Source organism: Kogia breviceps, chromosome 8 (genome assembly GCF_026419965.1).
Source record: "Kogia breviceps isolate mKogBre1 chromosome 8, mKogBre1 haplotype 1, whole genome shotgun sequence".
Lineage (NCBI taxonomy): Eukaryota > Metazoa > Chordata > Mammalia > Artiodactyla > Physeteridae > Kogia > Kogia breviceps.
Window position 1 is genome coordinate 72313015 of NC_081317.1, and position 25133 is coordinate 72338147.

At 42.0% G+C, this 25133-nt stretch overlaps 1 protein-coding gene across 3 annotated transcripts in view; it reads left to right on the forward strand.

Moving 5' to 3' along the window:
- Positions 1–23040: 23040 nt before the first annotated feature.
- Positions 23041–25133, forward strand: part of PIP5K1B (phosphatidylinositol-4-phosphate 5-kinase type 1 beta) — a 340838-nt gene continuing 338745 nt past the window's right edge. Inside the window, exon 1 of one of the 3 annotated variants that reach the window (XM_059072732.2) lies at positions 23041–23575. The gene's annotated coding sequence lies outside the window, so the exon portion shown is untranslated. The remainder of the gene's footprint in view (positions 23576–25133) is intronic. The other 2 variants (XM_067039563.1, XM_067039564.1) reach the window with 2 other exon arrangements.

Sequence of the window (25133 nt, forward strand, 5' to 3'; positions counted from 1 at the left end):
AATGAAATTCAACTCATATCCTGTATTATGTATAACAATTAACTAAAAATGCATCATAGACCTAACTGTAAAACCTAAAACTATAAAACTTGTAAAAGATAAAATAAGGGGAAAAATCCTTGTAACCTTGGGTTAAGCAAGAATTTCTTAGACATGTCACCAGCAACATGATCCATAAAAGAGCAAACTGATGAACTTTGCTTCATCAAAATTAAAAACTTCTGCTCTGCAAAAGATACTTCAGAGAGTGAGAAGGCAAGCCACAGACTGGGAGAAAATATTTGCAAATCATATATCCAACAAAGGACTTGTATCTATGATATAAAGAGTTTACAAAACTCAATAATAAGAGAACAAACCTCAGTTTTTCAAATGGGCAAAAGATTTGAACAAACACCCTACCAAAGAGGCTATACGGACAGAAAATAATCACATGATAAGATGCTTTTCACTATTATACATTAGGGAAATAGAAATTAAAACTGCAATGAAATAGTTTTACATTCACCAGATTATAAATATAAGTTTTACAACTCCAAGTGGTGTGGAAGATGTGGAAAAACTGGAAATCTCATGGCCTATTGATAGGAGTATAAATTTCAACTGACTGACTCTGGTCCATCCAAATTATCTAGGATGATCTCCTTTACTTAAAGTCAACTGATTATGGAGTTTAATCACACCTACAAAATACCTTCACAGAACACCCAGATCAGCGTTTCATTGAATGACTGGGCACTGTAGTCAAGTTGACACATAAAACTGACCATCTCATGTATCAATAAAGGTAAATCTTGTAAATATAATGCTGAACAACAAGGTGCAAAATGATATGAGGTATGGTAAACTTTATATGAAAGCTTAAAATAATCATAACAATTTAACAAAATTGATGTATACATGGATATATAAAATTATGTGGAACAATGATAAACAGCCACTTTATGATACTGTTTGACCCTGGGGAGGAAGGAAAGGAATGGAATTGAGGGTGGGTATACTGTATCTGTAATTTTTTTTTTTTTTTAAGGCAAGAGACTCCAAAGCAAGGGAGGCATGTAAGAATCTTAATAAGCTTCACCCTGGTATTGCAATTTTTAAACTGTATTATTAACACTATGTGTGTTTGTAATCCTTCACAATCATTATTTTTTAAAAAAATCATAAGGATTGCCCTCCTTTGGACAAGCTTGAAAAAGCACATTTGCCCTGTGCAGTCAACTTCAAATCAGCACCACACTGGATAGGATCAGAGAGTAAAAGCTTCTTTTTTTCCCCTAAATGTCAAACACCCTCTTTGGGGGCTACTTCAGTTTTTTTGCATGGATCAGTATTTCAGGGACTGAGCCTCACATCCTGGGAGCCGAGCATGGAAAATCACAGTGTTCAGCTTGCTCCAGCCTGTGCCCAGCGGAGAGCATGGAGCGGGGTGTGAGTCATTCTTACTGGAGCCCTGACCTTGGCTAACCTCCACAGTGTCAAGCTCTGTAGCCAACAGAACTCCTGACTTAAGGAGCTAGAGATAAAGAGGCAGGTGGCTAGTCACATGGCACGTGGCTGCTGATGGAATGAGACTTGTCAGACCTCCCAGGGGGCTCTCACCAGGGCCCGCACGTGTGTTCACACACTAAGGGACACAGCGCTGAGCATTCTTCCTGAAGAATGTCAGAAGATTTCTGATTTAAGAGGTGGTTAAGCACAGATCCAGAGATTGCAACGTCCAGTATGCCTGCAGAAATCGATCAACTGACGTTTCATACAGCAAGGCAACATAACTGCTTTTGCAAAAATTAACTCTTTTTTATGATCCAGAGAAGTACATGATCTTTGTAAAAAACTGGAATATCTGAAAAGCTAGAGAGAAGAAAACAAAAATCCCCCTATGCAGAGTTATTGGTGGTTATATACTATTCTTTGTTTTTCTTTGTCATATATTTATTTTCTATAGTTAATTCATTTTTTCAGCAATGATTATTGAGTACCTACTATGTGCCAGGTTTTATTCTAGGTGCTAGAGATATATAAATAAACAAAACCAAAAAAATCAAGGTCTCTACCGTTATGGAGCTAACAATGAGGAAGGTAAACCAACCATGGAAAAGTAAATACATAAATAAGCAAGAGAAATTTAGACTATATGTGGTATAATGGAAAAAATAATACCTAAAAATACTGGATTTAACAATGTGCTATTCTAAGCCCTTCACCCCATATGTGTTAATACATTGAGTAAAACCAGTGTGCATGTGTGTGTTTTAGATGGAAGATCGTTACCGTAAACCTTTCTGTACAATGGTCAGGAAAGTCCTCTTGCAGGAAATGACACGGGAGTCAAGGTTTACGTAAAGGGAAGACGACAACCAAGGAAGATCCAGGTTAAGGGCTTTCCTGGCAGAAGAAACAGCAAGTTTAAGTTCCCTGAGTACACAATAGTTTAGCATGTTCGTGAAACAGAAAGAAAAAGACAAGTGTGTCTGAAACTTTGGGGAGCAAGGGACAGAGTGGTCTGCAATGACACCAAAGATGTATATTTTGTGATCACACCATGTAGGGCCTTGAGGGCCACAGTAAAGAATTTAACTTTTATTCTAAGACATTAAAAAGACTTCAGGCTTCCCTGGTGGCGCAGTGGTTGAGAATCCGCCTGCCGATGCAGGGGACACGGGTTCGTGCCCCGGTCCGGGAAGATCCCACATGCCGCGGAGCGGCTGGGCCCGTGAGCCATGGCCGCTGAGCCTGCACGTCCGGATCCTGTGCTCCGCAGCGGGAGAGGCCGCAGCACTGAGAGGCCCGTGTACTACAAAAAAAAAGACTTCAGAATATTTTAAACAGCAGAGGGACAAAATCTGATTTCCACTGGTTTAAAGATCGCACTACACAGTGTTTGGCAAATGAATTTTAAGGAGGCAAAAGTGGAAGCAAGAAGACTTAGTTAAAAGTTTCCTGAGGTCACCCACGCAAGAGGTGATCGTGCATTGGGCCAAGGTAATGGCAGAATAGATGTACAAAAGTGGAGAGAGTTAGGATTTTGTTGAAGTGATACTGTTTTTGTAGTTTTATGTATGCCCTAATTATTTTGCTTAATTTTATAAAATAAAAAGGATTTAGAAAAGTTTTCTAAAACAGAATTTTTAAATATATCAGCCATACTTCAGGAGACCCAAGTTGGAGAACAAGCTGGGAAGCCTAAGAATGATAGATCCTGAGAAGATGAAAGGGTCACCCCAGACTGTCATTTTGGGGGCTCCAAGGAACTCTTAAGAAGAGAAGAACCAGGCAAGTTTTTCCAGCTGTTTCATTCTCTCTCCTTCCCAACCCCTATTTTCACACTCTCATTTCAGTATGAGTAAAGATCTGAACTTTTGTTACAGTTGCCACTCAAGGAAAAATTGAGACCCCTAACTGACACAGTGCTTGAGCCTGACTTACCAACATCTTACAGACAGAATTTGAAGCTTGGGGGCCCTCTTTGCTGAAACTCTGCCCATGCTTAGGTCCATGCAAAGTTCAAGTCAGTTGCAACTGGGGTTTTACCAAAGGCTGTAGAGCTCACATTATGGATTGCTACACAAAGTCACTCTCTAGTACTTCTTCCTCTCCTGAGAGCCTGCCCTTTACTATAAAGAGTGACAATACCAGATATTTTTCCTAGCCTCCCTTGCAGCAAGATTACCAATCTCAGAGTCTTGTCTTGGTTCTTAGATTTATTTCCTAATGATCACAGTATGGCTGCCTGTTTGCTAACAAGAGTTTCCTACAGTCTGGATTTTGAATCTTTATGATGTCATTTAATATGGTCTTCTGATCTCTATATTTCCTATAAAATGATAGTTGTAAACCTCAACACATATATAATCCTTACAATAACTCAAGGAGGCAGGGCTATTAATGTCCCCATTTTACAGAGGAATAATCAGCTAAGGCATAGAAAGTTTCCGTACTAGAGGTCACGTGGTCAGGGTTTGAGTCTAAGCAGATGCTTCTAACCTCTATGCCGCGCACAAGGAAATATATCAGAAAGACATTTATGCAACTCCCTTTGTTTGAACGTTCTCCAGCAGCAGATCATTGGTTGGCTTGTAAGCCTAGAAATCAATTAAGTCAATTAGCAGCAGTTAGTGAGCATCTCCAGAGTGTGCTGATCTAAGCTGTGGGATGCAGAGTGACGAGATGATGTTGAAGATTATGATAGCTGCCCTACTGAGAGCTTCCTGTGTACCAGACCCTGGGCTAGGTGCTATGAATACAGCAGTGATCATCACAGTCAAAATGAATTTCGCTATGTATCTCAGTCTTGTGAAAGATGAACCACAGTGTGTTAAGTGCTATAATGGGAATTGTTGAGAGCTGTGTGGTCCATCCAGTGGTCACTAGCCACATGGGGCTATTTCAATTTAAATTAATTACAATTAAATAACACTTAAAATTCAATCTGTCAGTCTTTGTAGCCACTTTTAAAATGCTCAATAACCATGTGTGGCTAGCGGCTACCTATTGGGTAGCACAGATTACAGAATGGAATCATTGCACTAAGTTCTATTGCACAGCGCTGGTTTAGAGAGTTGGGAAAGCACAGGGGAGAGACACTGCCCCATCAAGACTTGGAGGTGAGGAGGGGTGTGAGGAGGCGTATGAGGAAAGGGATCCCAAAGAAAATAATATTTAAGCTGAGACTTGAAGACTGAGAAGTTTTAATCCTTACTGTACTCCTGTAAGATGTCTTATATCCCTATTTAATGAACGAGGAAATGGACTTTGAAAAGTTACAAAATTTGCCCAAAGTCTCAAGAAAAATGTGAGCGGGAACATTTGATCCCAGATCCATCTGTCTACTCAAAACACTAATGATTGAAATGCTAATACTCTAACTAAAGGAACCCTGGGCAAAAGAGACCTCATTTAGAAGAAATGGGTGACAGCTTCACAAAATTTTTTTTAATTAATTTATTTATTTTTGGCTGCACTGGGTCTTTGCTGCTGCCTGTGGCCTTTCTCTAGTTGCAGCGAGCAGGGGCTACTCTTTGTTGCGGTGTGCAGGCTTCTCATTGCGGTGGCTTCTCTTGTTGCGGAGGACGGGCTTCAGTAGTTGTGGCACGCGGGCTCTAGAATGCAGGCTCAGTAGTTGTGGCTTGTGGGCTTAGTTGCTCCGCGGCGTGTGGGATCTTCCCGGACCAGGGATCGAACCCGTCTCCCCTGCACTGGCAGGCGGATTCTTAACCACTGCGCCGCCAGGGAAGTCCCAGCTTCACAAATATTCATTGAACACTTTGTGCCGTATTTCAAAGCATTTGGTAAGCACTGATGTAGTTTGGGGAGTTTACAAAAACTGGGGCCTCTCACCACAGAGAGTTTGCCATCTCGCTGTGAAATGGGTACAGAAAAGTGAGTGTACTACTTACTCTAAGTGCTATGGGAATCACAAGTGGTGGTGATGGCTTCCTGTGAAGACTCCTTCGAAAGAGGAAGAGTTAAGGGGGTCTTGAAAGACCCATGGGATGTGATATGATATTGCTTATATGTGGAATCTTTTAAAAAGGGTACAAATGAACTTATGTATAAAACAGAAGTAGAGTCATGGATGTAGGAAACAAACTTATGGTTACCAGGGGATAAGGGGAGCAAGGGATAAACTAGGAGATTGGGATTGACATTATATTGACAATATATATATAATATATATTATATAATATATATAATATATATTTTATATGTCAATATTATATATTGACTATATATATAGAGAGACTATTATATATAAAATAGATAACTAATAAGAACCTGCTGTATAGCACAGGGACCTCTGTTCAATTCTCTGTAATGGCCTGTATGGGACAAGAATCGGAAAAAAAAAAAAAAGAAAAAAAAGACCCATGGGATGTGAATAGCAGGAACATTCCAGGATGGAGGAAAGGCTTGTAGGAAGGCTTAGGGTGGGAGTATACAAGGCCAATGCCAAGACCACAGGTAATAATACCTCCATCAAGTTGGAGATTTATTTATTTATTTTGTGTGTGTGTGGTACGCAGGCCTCTCACTGTTGTGGCCTCTCCCGTTGTGGAGCACAGGCTCCGGACGCGCAGGCTCAGTGGCCATGGCTCACGGGCCACGCCGCTCTGCGGCATTTGGGATCTTCCCAGACCGGGGCATGAACCCGTGTCCCCTGCATAGGCAGGCGGATTCTCAACCACTGCGCCACCAGGGAAGCCTTGGAGATTTATTAAGACGAGATGACTCAGTCCTTTCTGCAGGGATGGAATTTCAATATAAATTCTTCCTGAACAACATTTATGGGTATTTTTATAAACAGATCAATTCAGAGGCAGGTCAAAGACATTGCTGATTTCCCCCTGATCTTAGAGAGCATCACTGATATCACAGCAGAGTCTGTCTCTTTCCAACAGGAAAGTCTTCAAGAACATAAACACGAGAGGTTTTGGGGGTGATGCATTTTTGATTTCAGAAGCATCATGGTGCTGCCCCTGTCTCCCACACCCCTCTTCAAACCCTCACATGGACCCCAGTTCCAGAGAGGGAAGGACATTTAATCATAGAGTGCAAAATTATTTTGGGGAATTTTAAATGAATGTACTGTTATGCACTTCACTTTATGGGAAAAATAATCCAGTTAACAAAAAAATCAGAATTGACTTGTGAACAGTGAAGATATGATACATCAATGTTGTACAAACGTTATTTATACTAGTGTTCACTCTTCACAAACTGTCTATTGTGTTCCATTTTTTTGTCTTAAATTAATTCATGTACATCTTTTTGCACATCAATATAGCCCAAATAATATTTCCTTCTAGTGATAGTCTGTAACATAATGTCTTTAGTTGTTGACTGTTGAGTTTATTTCTTGTCACTATTAATATCAATGCAATGAATAGTTTTGAACAATCATTATTTTTTAAGTTATGTAATTTTTTAGAATATATTCCCCAAAGTAGGATGTCTGGGACATAGGTATTAATAAGTGTATGCTTCTTGTTAGTTGCTCTCTAGAAAGACTATGCCAGTGTTCATTTGGTGTACCTGTTCCCCCAAAACCCCATCAACACTGGGTTTTGTATTATTCCTTTGCTTTCAGTAATTTAAGGTATTTGGAGCCATGGAAAATCTCAGCCGTGTTAGCTTAGTGAGTTAGCCTTTCTGCCTCAACTGCTTCATTTGAGAATGTAAATAAGAGTAATTTCCTGGGTTGGGGATTGCATGAGATAGTTCAGGAGAAGCAGCTGACACACAGGGCCTGATACACAGTATGTAGGCAGCCAGTGTCTACTCCATGTCCCTTAACAGGTATTCAGAGGTACCTTAGAGCTCTCACTTTGCATTTTCCCTTTATTGCTGCTGAGGTTACGCATTTTTTTTCAGGTAATTATCATTGGAATACCTATAGAATATGTAAGAACTACTGTCCCTTCCCACTCTTCTCCATCTCCTCTGTCCCACAGGATGCCCCAATCTTGAACTAGACTCTGTCATCCTCTCTTTGCCACCTGGTCCAAGATAATCACCACAGCATCCAGACTTGAGGTCCAGTACTAACAGGATATAGCTGAGCATCCTCCTTACAGACCCAAAGTTTCAGACTCACAGACTCTCTGAGTTTAAAGGAAGCCACAATGGTTATTATCCAACTTTCATTTGGATGCTTGACAGCTTCCCATCAGCATAAGTGGTCTCTTCTTAAAATTGATTAAATAATGCCTATTGGGTAAATACTATGATGAATTTAAGGTGAGGCTAATATTTGGTCTCTCTATTCTTGGCCTTCAAGCATCACAGCGTTCTTATACACTATGGTCAATTCTCAAATAAATTTTTTATCACTTAGCCAAATTTTGAGAAACATTTTAAGTTCTGAATGTCATAATTAAACAGGGTAGGAAGCAGTCTTCTGTTGATAAAACTCAGTATTTTATTTAATTGAATTTCTCCCATGTAGTTTATATAGTTATGGAACATCTAAGGTCTACCTCCTTCTAGTTAATAGATGGTGTCTAAGATTGATAAATCAAGAAATAGAGACTTGAGTATATTATTAAAATTATAAAAGTGGAAACTATTACAAAAATAAGAAACACAAAAATTGGGAGGCAGAAAGGAGACAATATGAGAGTTAGTAAAACCATGTTAATTTTCTCCTCTTTCAGAGCAGAAAGTCAGATACTTTTTAATTTGATAGCTCAATTAACAAAAGCATAACTATATTATTTAATGTTAAAATGAGAGTCACATGGGGCTTCCCTGGTGGCGCAGTGGTTGAGAGTCCGCCTGCCGATGCAGGGGACACGGGTTTGTGTCCCGGTCCGGGAGGATCCCACATGCCGCGGAGCGGCTGGTCCCGTGAGCCATGGCTGCTGAGCCTGCGCGTCCGGAGCCTGTGCTCCGCAACGGGAGAGGCCACGACAGTGAGAGGCCCGCATACAGAAAAAAAAAAAAAAAAAATGAGAGCCACATGAAGAACAAAAAACCAGAAACTTAAAAATGGTCTTCTCTAGAACTAGAGGTTGGATGGTGAGTAGGAAGGAAAATCTTACTCTTAATTTTAGATTCTTATATGGTTTTAATTTTTTTACATATGTATGTTATTTTTCTCCTTTTAAAAAAACTGCTTTATTGAGATTAATTTACATACCGTTCCATTCACCCACTTAAAGTGTACAATTCAATGTTTTTCAGTATATTCACAGTTTGTACATTCATCACTGCTATCAACTTCAGAGCATTTTCATCATCCCCCCCCAAAATCCAGTACCTATTAGCAGTCACTACCATTTCCCCAGGAAGCTCCCTTCTCCCCAGCCCTAGGAAACCACTAATCTATTTTCTGTCTTTATAGATTTGCCCATTTTGAACATTTCATATAAATAGAATTAAACAACCTGTAGATTTTTGTATCTGGCTTTCTTTGAATTAGCATAATGTTTCAAAGTTCATCCATGTAGTAACACGTATCAGTACTCCATACCTTTTTATTGCTGAATAATATTCCTTTATATGGATATACCACATTTTGTTTTATGGTTTTGGGGTTTTTTTGAATTTTATTTATTTTTTTATACAGCATGTTCTTTTTAGTTATCCATTTTATACATATTAGTGTATACATGTCAATCCCAATCTCCCAATTCATCCCACCATCACCCCCCCTTCCACTTTCCCCACCTTGGTGTCCATACATTTATTCTCTACATCTGTGTATCATTTTCTGCCCTGCAGACCAGTTCATCTGTACCATTTTTCTAGGTTCCACATATATGCATTAATATACGATATTTGTTTTTCTCTTTCTGACTTACTTCACTCTGTATGACAGTCTCTGGATTCATCCATGTCTCTACAAATGACCCAATTTCATTCCTTTTTATGGCTGAGTATTATTCCATTGTATAATATTCCTTTATATGGATATACCACATTTTGTTTATCCATTCATCAGTTAATGGAGATTTGGATTGTTTTTACTTTTTGGCTGTTGTAAATAATGCTACTATGAACATTTGTATACACATTTTCCCGTGGATGCAAGTTTTCGTTTCTCTTGGGCATATTACTCTAGAAGTGAAATTGCTGAATCATATGCTAACTCTATGTTTAACATTTTGAGGAACTGACAGACTGTTTTCCAAAGCAATTGCAGCTTTTTTATATACCCACCAGCAGTGTATGAGAGTTCGCTTCTCCACATCTTCACCAGCACTTGTTATGATGTCTTTCCGATCTAGCCATCCTAGTGGGTGTGAAGTGGCATTTTGTTGTGGTTTTGATTTACATTTTCCTAATAGCTAATAATGTTGAGTATCTTTTCATGTACTTATTGGCAATTTGTATACCGTCTTTGGAGAAATGTCTGTTCAGCTCCTTTGCCCTGTGCACATGTTATTTTCACCTTTAAAAAATAGTATAAAATATATTAAAGCAAAGTAAGCAAATACCAAATATTAGAGGTGATGGTCTCTGTGTGAAGAAAATTAAGTTATTTCTTTTTTGCTTTTCTAATTTTTTCTAAAATTTTAAAACATGCATAATTTTTATTCATCATCAAACATTAACATTTCCCTCATTTCTTTATCTTTCTCTGATTTGAAAAAGTAGTGCAAGGAGTTTTTTTTAAAAGGAGACATAATATTAACCTAAAGGCAATAATAGCTAATATTTTAGCAGATTTCCCTCCAAGATATTTTACTAGACTTTGTACTTTTTGAGGTTGTAACATATGTGAAATTTCAAATTATGCCTTTTATTCTTATCATAATACAGTAAATAAGCCCCTGCATATCAAACAAAGCTCTTTAGCCATTTCTTCTGAAAGTTTCTAGAGGACATGCCACTAAATGTTTTGGTGTGCAGAATGGTCATGAGAGAGGGCTTCTGTCTTATATTTGTTGCTTTAGAATTAAGGGAAAAAAATCAGGTCACACACCTAATACATATTGTCCCCAAGCTGTGGAAAACACAAACCCAGTAGAACTTGTTGAGGACATAGCCTGGTCTTTTGCTGTAGTGTGATGCTCTCTCCCCACTTCACACAGGAAAAGATAGAAAGGAGTCTCATGCAGTAGGAAGAAGCTGGGCAACTCTCCAACTTCTTCTAACTTATATCTTCATGGTGTGGCTTTGCCTTCTGGCTTGAAGTATCTGTAAATCCCCATGGTACCACCAACTCCTGTATTTTTCCTTACAGAGTATTTGTGCTAAAAAGAACAAGTATACTTCTCTTGCTTGTCCCATCCTTTTTCTCTTTCCCTCATTATAACTCTTTCTTCTGAAATCACTCATGCCATCAGGACAGGCTGACTGCAGATAGAGCTATGACTTATGTTTCTTTTCATCTTTTTTTTCCTCCCAAAGGCTCCAGAGTTTGCAGTTGCAGCCACTTCAAAAGCTGATTGCACAGATTCCATTTTCTCCCATGACGATGGAATCAATAGCCCTCTCCTTGTGGCAAGAGTTCCAGAAAGACACTTTTTAGTACACTTGCTTCAAGTGTTCAACTTTCTGTACCAATATAGGCTGTTGACTCTTTATGCTCCCATGTATGTCCACAAACACTTCCAAGGTAGCAATGCCATCCCAAACTACACACATAGAACAGGCTGCTTCTTATCTAAAAATGCAGGGAAAACACCAGGATACAAGCATAGGAGAATAAATCTGACTACCAAAGACTCCCTCCAGTCCTCCAATCACAGCTGTGCAAGAATAAACTTAAGATGAATGATTCATCTTTAATTCAGCACATTGGGGAGAAAATATAGCTCTAACACCCATGCTCTCCTCTTCTTCCTGAGCACAGCACTTAGACATATCTTTCCAGGCTTCATACTGGTAGGTGGGGCCCTGGACCAAGTTCTGCCCAGTGGAATGTGGGTGGATGTGATATTCACCACTTACATACCTGGCATCTTAAATCCTTTGCTCACTCTCCCAGTTCAGCAGGAATTTGGGAGGCCACTTGTTAAAGATAATGGCGCCACAAGATGGAAGGACGCAGGGTCCCTGAATGGCTGCAGGAAGCTAACCCCACCACCAAACCATGTTGAACAGTGTCATGAACAAGCAATGAACCTTTATTATATTAGTTCGCATTAATTGGGGATGGGGGGTTGTATCTTTCATCATTTGCATACCCTGATTGACACATTTGCTTCTTCTATCTCCTACCCCAGCAAAATATTCTAGGTTTCTGTGATAGCTTGTAGGCTATATCTTTTTAAAGTGGTCAGAATAAGGTCTCCATTTTGCTAGCAAAGCATTCAAATTCAAATTTTACCAAGAGGAGAAGCTTGCTAGTAAGGTTCTGCCTAAATGGTTCCAAGTCCAAGAAAGCTCCTAAATTTTTTGAGAAATAAAAGCAAAAATCAACACTGTCTTCCTGGTTCATTCACATGGTAAGGTGTCACAGAAGACTTGAGAAATCTTAGTGGGGGCTTCACTGGTTGACTGAAGTTAGCATTCGCTTCTCTTCACCAAGTATCTGTTGTGTCATCAGCATAATTCACACCATCTCCCTTCAGACAGCAAGGCTGAGAAACTCCACATCTTGGCCCTGGAAGCTGCCCCTCCACAAAGGGTGGGAGCTAATCTTGCTCATTGTAAGCACCTGAACCCTTTCTGAAATGGCTGCAGGAAAGCTTCAGTTAAACCAAGGACATCTTGGGTGGGCAGCCATTGCCTCTACTTAGGAAGCTCAAGTGTCTTTGTTGAATTCATTACCTTTTCTTCTGTTTCAGCCTTCCTTGTAGATTCCATTATTTCTTGGTATTGTTTCTAGACTTATCACTCTTTTTTTTTTTTTTTTTTTTTTTTTGCGGTATGCGGGCCTCTCACTGTTGTGGCCTTTCCCGTTGCGGAGCACAGGCTCCGGACGCGCAGGCCCAGCGGCCATGGCTCACGGGCTTAGTTGCTCTGCGGCATGTGGGATCCTCCCGGACCAGGGCACGAACCCGTGTCTCCTGCATCGGCAGGCGGACTCTCAACCACTGCGCCACCAGGGAAGCTCTTATCACTCTTTTATTGTGACCCATTTAATGTCAAATGTGCTCACTATTGATGAGAAACTGTTTTAGTATTTCAATGAGGTAGAACACAAACTGAGCGTTTCACATTTTAGGGCAAATGAGGCTTTGGCATGAAAAACCTATGCGAAGTCATGAAGAGTCCAGGGCCTATTCTGCTGACCACCTCCTGATCCAGGGATAAGATGGCAGCCCTAGGTTTTGTTCCTGGTTCTATGGCTGGGTTTCGTGACCTTAGATAGATTATTTTGACACACTGTTACTCAGGGTATAACAATTGCAATAGATTTTGCAAAGTTTTGAGGATCCCTGCTGATTCATTTCTGCCTCCTTTCTCTACTTTAAGCTTTTAAATCAGCCCCTCCAGCCAAAAAGGGGTTTCTCTTTCTCTTATGAAGACCTTGACTTTCAGCTTCTTTAAAACCCAAGTTCAGACTTGATATACAAAATGTGTGTATAAATTTTACATGCCTTTAGGATGCTTTCTTTTTTATTTTATTTTATTTTATTTATTTATTTTTTAACATCTTTATTGGAGTATAATTGCTTTACAATGGTGTCTTAGTTTCTGCTTAACAACAAAGTGAATCAGTTATACATATACATATGTTCCCATATCTCTTCCCTCTTGCGTCTCCCTCCCTCCCACCCTCCCTATCCCACCCCTCTAGGTGGTCACAAACCACCGAGCTGATCTCCCTGTGCCATGCGGCTGCTTCCCACTAGCTATCCACCCTATGTTTGGTAGTGTATATATGTCCATGCCACTCTCTCACTTCATCACAGCTTACCCTTCCCCTTCCCCATATCCTCAAGTCCATGCTCTAGTAGGGCTGTGTTTTATTCCCGTCCTACCCCTAGGCTCTTCATGACATTTTTTTTTTCTTAGATTCCATATATATGTGTTAGCATACGGTATTTGTTTTTCTCCTTCTGACTTACTTCACTCTGTATGACAGACTCCAGGTCCATCCACCTCACTACAAATAACTCAGTTTCGAAGTGATCACTGAAAAATCAAAGAGGAAATCAAAAAATACTTAGAAACAAATGACAATGGAGACAGGATGACCCAAAACCTATGGGATGCAGCAAAAGCAGCTCTAAAAGGGAAGTTTATAGCAATACAATGCTACCTTAAGAAACAGGAAACATCTTGAATAAACAACTTAACCTTGCACCTAAAGCAATTAGAGAAAGAAGAACAAAAAACCCCCAAATTTAGCAGAAGGAAAGAAATCATAAAGATCAGATCAGAAATAAATGAAAAAGAAATGAAGGAAACAATAGCAAAGATCAATAAAACTAAAAGCTGGTTCTTTGAGAAGATAAATAAAATTGATAAAGCATTAGCCAGACTCATCAAGAAAAAAAGGTAGAAGACTCAAATCAATAGAATTACAAATGAAAAAGGAGATGTAACAACTGACACTGCAGAAATACAAAAGATTATTAGAGATTACTACAAGCAACTCTATGCCAATAAAATGGACAACCTGGAAGAAATGGACAAATTCTTAGAAATGCACAAGCTGCTGAGACTGAACCAGGAAGAAATAGAAAATATGAACAGACCAATCACAAGCACTGAAATTGAAACTGTGATTAAAAATCTTCCAACAAATAAAAGCCCAGGACCAGATGGCTTCACAGGCGAATTCTATCAAACATTTAGAGAAGAGCTAACACCTATCCTTCTCAAACTCTTCCAAAAGATAGCAGAGGGAGGAACACTCCCAAACTCATTCTATGAGGCCACCATCACCCTGATACCAAAACCAGACAAAGACGTCACAAAGAAAGAAAACTACAAGCCAATATCACTGATGAACATAGATGCAAAAATCCTCAACAAAATACTAGCAAACAGAATCCAACAGCACATTAAAAGGATCATACACCATGATCAAGTGAGGTTTATTCCAGGAATGCAAGGATTCTTCAATATACACAAATCAATCAACGTGATACACCATATCAACAAACTGAAGGAGAAAAACCATATGATCATCTCAACAGATGCAGAGAAAGCTTTTGACAAAATTCAACACCCATTTATGATAAAAACCCTGCAGAAAGGAGGCATAGAGGGAACTTTCCTCAACATAATAAAGGCCATACATGACAAACCCACAGCCAGCATTGTTCTCAATGGTGAAAAACTGAAACCATTTCCACTAAGATCAGGAACAAGACAAGGTTGCCCATTCTCACCACTCTTATTCAACCTAGTTTTGGAAGTTCTAGCCACAGCAATCAGGGAAAAAAAAGAAATAAAAGGAATCCAAATAGGAAAAGAAGTAAAGCTGTCACTGTTTGCAGATGACATGATACTATACATAGAGAATCCTAAGGATGCTACCAGAAAACTACTAGAGCTAATCAATGAATTTGGTAAAGTAGCAGGATACAAAATTAATGCACAGGAATCTCTGGCATTCTTATACACTAATGATGAAAAATCTGAGAGTGAAATTAAGAAAACACTCCCATTTACCATTGCAACAAAAAGAATAAAATATCTAGGAATAAACCTACCTAAGGAGACAAAAGACCTGTATGCAGAAAACTATAAGACACTGGTGAAAGAAATTAAAGATGATACAAATAGGTGGAGAAATATACCATGTTCTTGGATTGGAAGAATCAACATTGTGAAAATGACTCTATTACCCAAAGCAATCTACAGATTCAATGCAATCGCTATCAAATTGCCACTGGCATTTTTTACAGAACTAGAACAAAAAATTTCACAATTTGTATGGAAACACAAAAGACCCCGAATAGCCAAAGCAATCTTGAGAATGAAAAATGGAGCTGGAGGAATCAGGCTCCCTGACTTCAGACTATAGTACAAGGCTACAGTAATCAAGATAGTATGGTACTGGCACAAAAACAGAAATATAGATCAATGGAACAGGATAGAAAGACCAGAGATAAACCCACACACATATGGTCACCTTATCTTTGATAAAGGAGGGAAGGATATACAGTGGAGAAAAGACAGCCTCTTCAATAAGTGGTGCTGGGAAAACTGGACAGCTACCTGTAAAAGTATGAAATTAGAACACTCCCTAACACCACACACAAAAATAAACTCAAAATGGGTTAAAGACCTAAATGTAAGGCCAGACACTATCAAACTCTTAGAGGAAAACATAGGCAGAACACTCTATGACATAAATCACAGCAAGATCCTTTTTGACCCATCTCCTAGAGAAATGGAAATAAAAACAAAAATACAAATGGGATCTAATGAAACTTAAAAGCTTTTGTACAGCAAAGGATACCATAAACAAGACCAAAAGACAACCCTCAGAATGGGAGAAAATAGTTGCAAATGAAGCAACTGACAAAGGATTAATATCCAAAATTTATAAGCAACTCATGCAGCTCAATAACAAAAAAACAAACAACCCAGTCCAAAAATGGGCAGAACTAAATAGACATTTCTCCAGAGAAGATATACAGATTGCCAACAAACACATGAAAGAATGCTCAACATCATTAATCATTAGAGAAATGCAAATCAAAACTACAATGAGATATCATCTCACACCGGTCAGATTGGCCATCATCAAAAACTCTAGAAACAATAAATGCTGGAGAGGGTGTGGAGAAAAGGGAACCCTCTTGCACTGCTGGTGGGAATGTAAATTGATACAGCCACTATGGAGAACAGTATGGAGGTTCCTTAAAAAACTACAAATAGAACTACCATATGACCCTGCAATCCCACTACTAGGCATATACCCTGAGAAAACCATAATTCAAAAAGAGTCATGTACCAAAATGTTTATTGCAGCTCTATTTATGATAGCCAGGACATGGAAGCAACCTAAGTGTCCATCAACAGATGAATGGATAAAGAAGATGTGGCACATATATACAATGGAATATTACTCAGCCATAAAAAGGAATGAAACTGAGTTATTTGTAGTGAGGTGGATGGACCTGGAGTCTGTCATACAGAGTGAAGTAAGTCAGAAGGAGAAAAACAAATACCGTATGCTAACACATATATATGGAATCTAAGGGGAAAAAATGCCATGAAGAGATTAGTGCTAGGACGGGAATAAAACACAGACCTACTAGAGCATGGACTTGAGGATATGGGGAGGGGGAAGGGTAAGCTGTGACGATGTGAGAGAGTGGCAGGGACATATACACAGTACCAAATGTAAATTAGATAGCTAGTGGGAAGCTGCCGCACAGCACAGGGAGTTCACCTCTGTGCTTTGTGACCACCTAGAGGGGTGGGATAGGGAGGGTGGGAGGGAGGGAGACGCAAGAGGGAAGAGATATGGGAACATATGTATAACTGATTCACTTTGTTGTAAGGAAGAAACTAACACACTATTGTAAAACAGTTATACTCAAAGAAAGATGTTAAAAAAAAAAAAAAGAAAAAAGGGGCAAGACTCAAATCAATAGAATTAGAAATGAAAAAGGAAAAGTAACAACGGACACTGTAGAAATACAAAAGATTATGAGAGATTACTACAAGCAACTCTATGCCAATAAAATGGACAACCTGGAGGAAAAGGATGCTTTCTTAAATGCCGCTTGGTTCTCTGTGCCATCCTACCAATTCTCTATTTTTTCTTCTTTCTTCCCTTCATTCTGATATTCTCTTTCTTGTTCAGTCTTCAAATCAAACACTTAAGTTTACGTTGTATTTGTAACTTCTGAGCAAGGTGAACATTCACCTAGAAAAGGTGTGCATGTGAGTCTGTTTTTAACAAGAAAAAACCATTGAAGAGAAAAGGAGTAACTGAACTCAACAGAAAACAGGTTGCACAGGCCAACAGAAATTAGAAGTTGTAATGGCATATGCATTTTTTAAATGTAAAAACAACATAACATCGAAACTTTTTTAATCTTAGAATTCCCCTACCCTAGCACAAGCACCTTAATTTTTTTTTTTTTTTTTTTTTTTTTTTTTTTTTTTGCGGTACGCGGGCCTCTCACTGCTGTGGCCTCTCTCGTTGCGGAGCACAGGCTCCAGACGCGCAGGCTCAGCGGCCATGGCTCACGGGCCCAGCCGCTCCGCGGCATGTGGGATCTTCCCGGACCGGGGCACGAACCCATGTCCCCTGCATCGACAGGCAGACTCGCAACCACTGCGCCACCAGGGAAGCCCCACCTTAATTTTTAATTGTTTTCTTTCAGGAGCTGTTCATGCGCATGTTTTTCCACATAATTGTAATCTCAATGCATATAATTTTGTATTTTGGTATAAATTTGTTACAGAAATCTTTCTTAGCTCTTTTTCATATTTCTTAGATGAGTTACCAGGTATTTGGGGAAACATTTTTAGGGTCAGACCTGAATGCCTGCTAACACTGGGCCTCCAGTTTTCATACTGTTTCTGGCTAACGGATATGAAACATCAGCTGGTCTTGAGAGCTAGGATGATACCAACCTCTGGGTAAAGAGTAATGAGTTAAATAGATAGGGCTTGTAGCTGGTAGAGTTGCATGTTTTCTAATTAAAAACAAACAAACAAACAGAAACCTTAGGGAAAAGTACTGAGGTGCTGGGAATTGCTTGAGAAGGGTTGAGACACATGTGTACCCCTTCTAAAGGGTTCTGAGTCCTTAATATTCAGCCCCCTCCAAGCCTTGCCACTGTATGTATTTCAGAAGCATCTAAGGATCATAGACTGTCAGGCTTGTGACCTTTCAGAGCATCTCATGATACAGACATGAATCTGAATCCAAGAAATATGAAGCCAAGAGAGAATGCAGACTTCACTGTTGCAGGGACAGTCCTAAGCAGACCTAGGACTCCTAGTTCAGTGCTATAGGGTTAAGGAAGAAAGGATGCAGCAGGAAAAGAAAGCATAGCTAGAGGAAGGGAAGATGGTACAGGGAGAAAGAAGAGATGGAAGGGAATTGAAGGTGAGGTCCTCAAGTCTTTGCTAATTTTAAGAGCAAACCTGAAATTAGAGAGCATAAGGTCCCCCGGGTAAACACACCCTCTGAAATGAGCATCTCAAGTTATATAGGGGAGTCAGCTAAGCATTTAACTTTTCTTATCTGCTTACAAATCAAATTTCTAGAAAGTGAAGACAAGGCAATGCTATGAAAGATGATCCTTGAGGAGTCAGGATGGATGCATCCTCTACTTTACTGTTTGATGTCCATGGAGGCAGTGCATGCCTTTCATGGGGCATCTTGAGAAATTTTTCTTGAAAAATAATTAACAGATGAACTGCTAAAAGTACCCAGGGTTGACCAATGTGCCCCAAATTCCCTCTGGCAACTCCTTTTTAGATATTTATTGGACTTCAGTTTGCCTTTGAGACATCACCAAAGAAAAGTTAAATAGGCGTTAGCAATATAGAGAAACTCAACCTCCTTCATTTCATAGAAAGGTCCAGAAAGGATTTGTAACTAATCCAAAGTTCCAGAGCTTAAAAGAACAAACCACTCCAAAACTTAGGAGGTGAGGTAGTCTCCCCAAAATGGCTGTGATAAGGCACTTTAATTCCTGTACATACATGCTGCCCCTCAAATCAAAAGTTAGAGTCTATTTCCTCTCCTCTTGAATTTGGTTGGTCCTGTGACTGCTTTGACCAATAGAATGAAGTGGAAGTAATGTTCTAGAACCTCCCAGCTTAGTTCTTAAGAGGACTGGCAGTTTCCAGTTCCTCCCTCTGAGAAGCTAGCTGCCATGCAAGAAGTCTGACAAGGCTTAAAGGACCACATGGCATGAGGAAGTCCAAGCTAACCACGTGGAAAGAGAAAGGTCGGAGAGAGGCAGATGGAGGTAACTGTGTGAGTGAAGCCTTCTCAGACCTTCCCCTTTGGTCCGGTTGCCAGCGGCCACCTAAATGCAACCAACTGAGTGACCCTAGCCAATGCCCAGCCGAGCCCAGTTGACTCACAGACTCATGAGAAATGGGAAATAGGAAATAGGTGGTTGTTTTTGGCTACGAGTTTTGGGGTGGTGTGTTATGCAGCAATAGATAATTAATTGAAGCCGTGACTGAAAACAGCAACCGTGTAGTATTTCTCACGAAACTGTGAGCTGGGTGGGAGGTTTGGCTGATACAGACCAAGCCTGGCAGATCTCATTTGAACTTGTTTGTACCTCTGCAGTCAGCTGAGGGCTGGCTGGTCAAGAATGACCTCAGCTGCAATGACTCAGCTCTGCTCCACAGGGTCTTTCATCCTCCAGGGGGCTTGTTCTCCTGGTGATGGCAGAATTCTAAGAACAGAAACAGAAATGCACACAATTTTAAAAAAATAGACTTTATTCTTTAGAGCACTTTTTGGTTCACAGCAAAATTGAGGGGAAGGTACAGATATTTCTCATACACCTCCTGGCCCAGCACATGCATAGCCTTCCCATTATGAACATGCCCCACCTGAGGGCACATTTGCTACACCTGATGAACCTACACTGACACCATCATTATCACCACAGACCACGGTTTACATCAGGGTTCACTCTTGATGTACATTTTAAGGTTTCGGACAAATGTATAATGACATGTCTTCATCATTATAGTATCGTACAGAGTAGTTTCACTGCCCTAAAAATACTATGTGCTCTCCCTATTCATCCCTCCGTCCCCCCAACTCTTAACAGCCACTGATCTTTGTACTGTCTCCATAGTTTTGCCTTTTCCAGAATATCATATAGTTGGAATCATACCATATTCAGACTTTTCAGATTGGCTTCTTTCACTTAGTAATATGCATTTAAGTTTCTTCCATGTGTTTTCATGGCTTGATAGCTCTTTTTTGTTTGTTTGCTTTTTTGTTTTTAGCACTGAATAGTATTCCGTTTTACCACAACTTAACCATTCACCTACTGAAGGACACCTTGGTTGCTTCCAAGTTTTGGCAATTATGAATAAAGATGCTATAAACATCCACATGCAGGTTTTTGTAGGGACATAAATTTTCAGCTACTTAGGGTATATACTAAGGAGGATGATTGCCAAATCACCTGGTAAGAGTATATTTTGTTTCGTGAGAAACTGAAAAACTTGTTCAAATTGGCCATTCCATTTTGCATTCCCTTCAGCAATGAATGAGAGTTCCTGTTACTCCACATCCTCGCCAGCATTTGGTGTTGTCAGTGTTCTGGATTTTGGAAAATTTAATAGATGTGTAGTGGTATTTCTTTGTTGCACAAACATTTTTCAAACCTTCAGTTACATCAAGTCTGCTATTGTTCCACTGACCCAAGTAAATCATGTGGGTGAGCACGGAGTGGGAGGAGACTACAAAGTTAGAAGGAAAGGACCTGGATAAAGGAAGGTCATTAATTGGAGCCATTAATGCTATCAAATCTACCATAAGAAATCTATGCATGTTTCTCATAGGGGAGTATTACATAGCATTATTAAGATTTTGGACTAAGATCTGAAATCAATTGGAGAAATTATACTCGAAATCAAGTAAAACAATTAGATAAGCATTACCTGATTTTTAAATATTTCCAGATTTTATGGCCAAGCCACTATTGCTAATGGTAATGATACTGTTTTATTTCCAATAGAAGGTGACTTTCCCAAATTCCTGTTGATAGATTTCGAGATAGAATCAAGGAGAAATATCAGGTCTCATGGTATGTGGTCCCTTGTTCCATTAATTAATTTACAGTAATGATGATCTTAAGGCTCTTGGCAGATTTCCTTAGAATCCTGTTTAATAAGAGTTAGCTCTCTAGCCAGGGGGGAGTCTGCTTTGTGACTTCTTTCTGGAAACTGAAGCCTGTTGGCATCTGTGCTTTACAGAAGGGAATCAAACTGGCTCTTAATGAAAAAGGGCGAGTGTGTATACACGTGTATGCATCCATTTGTATGTAGCATGTCTGACCACCCCTGATCCACTGTGTTTTAAGTTTGGTTTCACCTGTTTTCACCTCCTCTGCATTCCCAGGAAATATTGAGAACTGACTTTGCATTTTCACTTATCACTACCTCTCTGGGAAGCAGGTTTGTTTTCTACTCCTTGGATTTCAGAGCAAACGTCTGAGAAGCAGGGAAGAGACTGGGATTACCATCCGCAGATCCCAGGCAGTCTGCTACTTACGGCAGTGTGCTGCTGCCCTCTGCACAGTGATTCACACCAGGCAGATGAAGTGTTCTTTGATCTGTTTCTCTTTCCTCCACCTGTCTCTCATTAGACCCCCAATTGAACTTTGTTAGTCCAGTGTTTCTGGGAGTCATGGAACCTATGTTCTCACGCTTTGGTCACTTAATGTCTTTGGGTCTCAGTTTTTACTTCTGTAAAGTGAGCATGCTGGACTAGACTTGTGTTCTTGCTCTGAGCTTTGAAGAACCTCGGATGCTAAGATAAACCAGACACGAGTCACAGGGTCCTAAATAGGCGATGCCAAAAAACCCCCCAAAACAAAGAAAAAAAGTGATGCCCTAAAACTCCCAGTGATGGCTAGACACATCTGGAAGAAGTATGCTGGAAAAACAGTCTAACAGATATGTGTTACCAAGGAATTATTGCACTCCATTCTGAGCTGATGTGGGAGGTGGAGGTAAAAAAAGGATTTCAAAACTGTAAAAGAGGGTTTTCATTTGCTGAGAACCAACGGAGTATCCTTTCAAACAAATTCATTTTGGCTTGCCAAGCCGGTGGTATTTGAGGATAAGGACCATGAAATGTTGGCTTTGCTCGGACAGGATGTACCCCACATTTCTCATGAGAGTGTTCGTTTGTTTTTTAAATAAGGGTAAGGTGAGAGTTAGGGGTGAGGGTGAGAAATACCACTTGCTTTGATTCAGCTGGGAGAGATCCGCTCCCTTTTCGGTTCCAATTTAGGAATTTAGCTATAGCTTCCATGATAGCATTCCCCCCCCACACCCCCCGCAAGAGAGTCCTTTAGACCTGGCCCGTGCCCTCTCCGCAGCTAGGCTGGCGTCAGGTGAGATTACCAGGGCCCCACGCCCACTCAGTGCTATCAGTAAGATTTAGCCCGAACCCCCATCACCGCCTGCCTATCCGTGCTTAACGTCCCTCCAACCTTCTCTCTCCCAAGACCCCTCGCCTACCCACTTCTACCTGTTTGGTAGGTCTTACTTCCTGGGAACACCTGCTGTCCTCAGACTAGCCTGTCCCTTCCTGGTGAAGGGGACACCTGTGCTTAAGTGCGGGTTCGACACAAGCAGAGTTCCAGAGGGCAGGCGACCAGGTGTTGCTGAAGAAGCGGGGAGCCCTATCCTAACAGCCCTGTTTTCCGGGGCTACAAGACTTTGAGCACCGCCAGGAAGCCCTTGGCTAGCCCTGGAGCCCCGGAGGAACCGGCCAGATCGAGGGGCCCGCCCCAGCCCCGCTCTCCGTCTTAGGCACGCGGCGTAGGGACGGAGCGCCTTGTCCCCAAGCATCGACTCGGACGCCCAGTCCGACTGCAGCGGAGGCTCCCGCCGCCTCTGCTGCAAACCCTTCTGCCTTCCATGCAGGGCGTGCGGGGATGGAGCGAGGGGGTGGAGAGAAAAGGGGAAGAGCCTGGGCGGCCGACGGGCGGGGCCTGCAGCCTCCCGGAGCCGCGGCCGCCGCCGCCGCCGCCGCCGCGCAGCCCGCTGTGTCTCCGCGCTTCGCTCTCTGCACCGGGATCCGCGCCCGAGCCCGGGGGCGCCCTGCTCCCCGACCCCAGGCCCCCGGCCCCCAGCCCCCGACCCCGAACGCGCCGCGGCCAGAGCGCGCCCGGCTGTGGAGCCGCTCGCAGCGGCGGGGGCTTTGGCGGCCGCTCGCAGCTCAGTCTGGCCGGAGGACCGGCGGGGAAGGAAGGGGAAAGCGGGGACACACACCCGCTGCGGCGCGCACGCATTGCACACTCGCAGCCGCGCGCCCCCGCCGAGGCGCGTCGGGGGCGAGTTTGGCCCCGCGGCTCGGGCCCCGGCACCTGCCCGCTCCTCGAGCTGCGCCCGGGCCCCGCCCCGCCAACCCTCCGCCCCTCCCGCCCCTCGCCTGCACTGCTCTCCTTTCGCCCGGGGGAAGCGACAACGTCCCGATAACTTGCAGACTGTGGCGCAACTGGTCTCGACACCGGAGGCGCCCGAATGCTGTCCGGGTGAGGTAAGTTTCCTGCGCGTCCCCGGCCTCTCCTCCCGCGACCCTCTTTCTGGGCTCGAGCTTGGGGGCTCTGAGTCTCGGATGAATCCTGGAGGTCTCTCGACGCTCTCACTTTGTCCGCCTTGTGCTGGAGGTAGGGAGTAGGGGGTGCGTGTGGCCACCGAAGCGGGACCTTCATTCCCCCGGGCCACGGCTGCGCGCTCCCCGCGGGCACCCACCCGCTCACCACCCGGATCCCCGGAGCCGCAGTGACACTCGGGGATCACTCTGGGTTCACTTAAGCAGGAGCCCCCTTCCCTTTAATGAGAGCCAGCTGAGTTTGGCTGCAGAAAGATTGATCTCCCACCACCCTTCCCCGGTATTAAACAGCGGAAAACTTGTTAGGCGCCCCTGGGATCTCAAGAGGGGCTTGCGAGTCAGTGTTTGGTCATTTTTGGCGCCGGAGCCGGCTTGAACAGGTGCGGTATGGTTCCAGCCTAAATGCAGCAACCGACTTCTGCATTTCTCCTGCTTTTCTCCCCTAGCCCCGTCAACGTGACGCTTCAGCAGCTGGGGAGGGGGGTGGGAGTGTGGGGCACCGGAGAGGGAGAATGCCAGGGTTTGATTTGCCACACCGGTGCCAGGAGTCACCAAAACAGCAGACAACAAATGTCTGCTTATCGTTCATCTATGCAGATGAGCCTGTTGTCAGTTCTTACCAACCCCCACCCGCGGCTCACTTGTCTCTGGTGCCCAGCGTGGTTGGATAGAAACCTGTTCCAGAGAAGTTGTTTGGATAGGCTGATGAATTCTTTCTTCTGATCAACTGAAATCAGGGTTTTCAGCAAGGAAATGCTAGTTACTCTGATGCCTTGTTAAAGGCAGCGTATTGCAGACCCAAAATACCGGCCCCCGCCCTTACTATTTTTCTATGACATTCTCAGCCTGCCAGAGCCCCTAGCTCTAAGGTGAATGACCCTCGAGGGACCGGTTGGGCCTAAGAATGTGCTATTCTCCTGCAAAGAAGCAGCAGTCTCCCCATCAATACTACTGAGCGTGGGTTTGCATAACCCTTGTTGCCCCTCCCGTGAAAAGCATCCACCCGGACTTCTGTCTCATTTTATGTAAAGGCTGAAGTGTTCTGCAGTTGTTAGGAGTGGAGAAAAGCCAAAGGGTTGGATTCATTACCCCTCTAACGTGATGAAGTAGAATAGTGTTCATGGAAGCTTTTGTCAAGAGCGTTTCCAGTCGAAAGGAGGCCCTAGAAAAAAACCTTTCTTAGTCAAGTCCACGCCAGTGGGAAGTTGAGTAAGCAGCAAACATGATCTCTGAGCTTAGGGAAATGGTGCGTTCTTTGGAGGCTTAGGAAGACTGATGAGAAAGCTGGTAAGTCTACTGAATGCATGATGATGTCTTAGTTGAGGAGGAAAACTTAAAAAAATAAATAATAAAACCGTGTTACATTTTTGTCCAAATTAACACTAGAGGGATTTGGTAATACCTTACGTTTGCATCAATGCCTTGCTATTTGTAATTGATTTTTAGTACTCTCTGAAAAGCATTTAATTCTGTCCATTTCTGA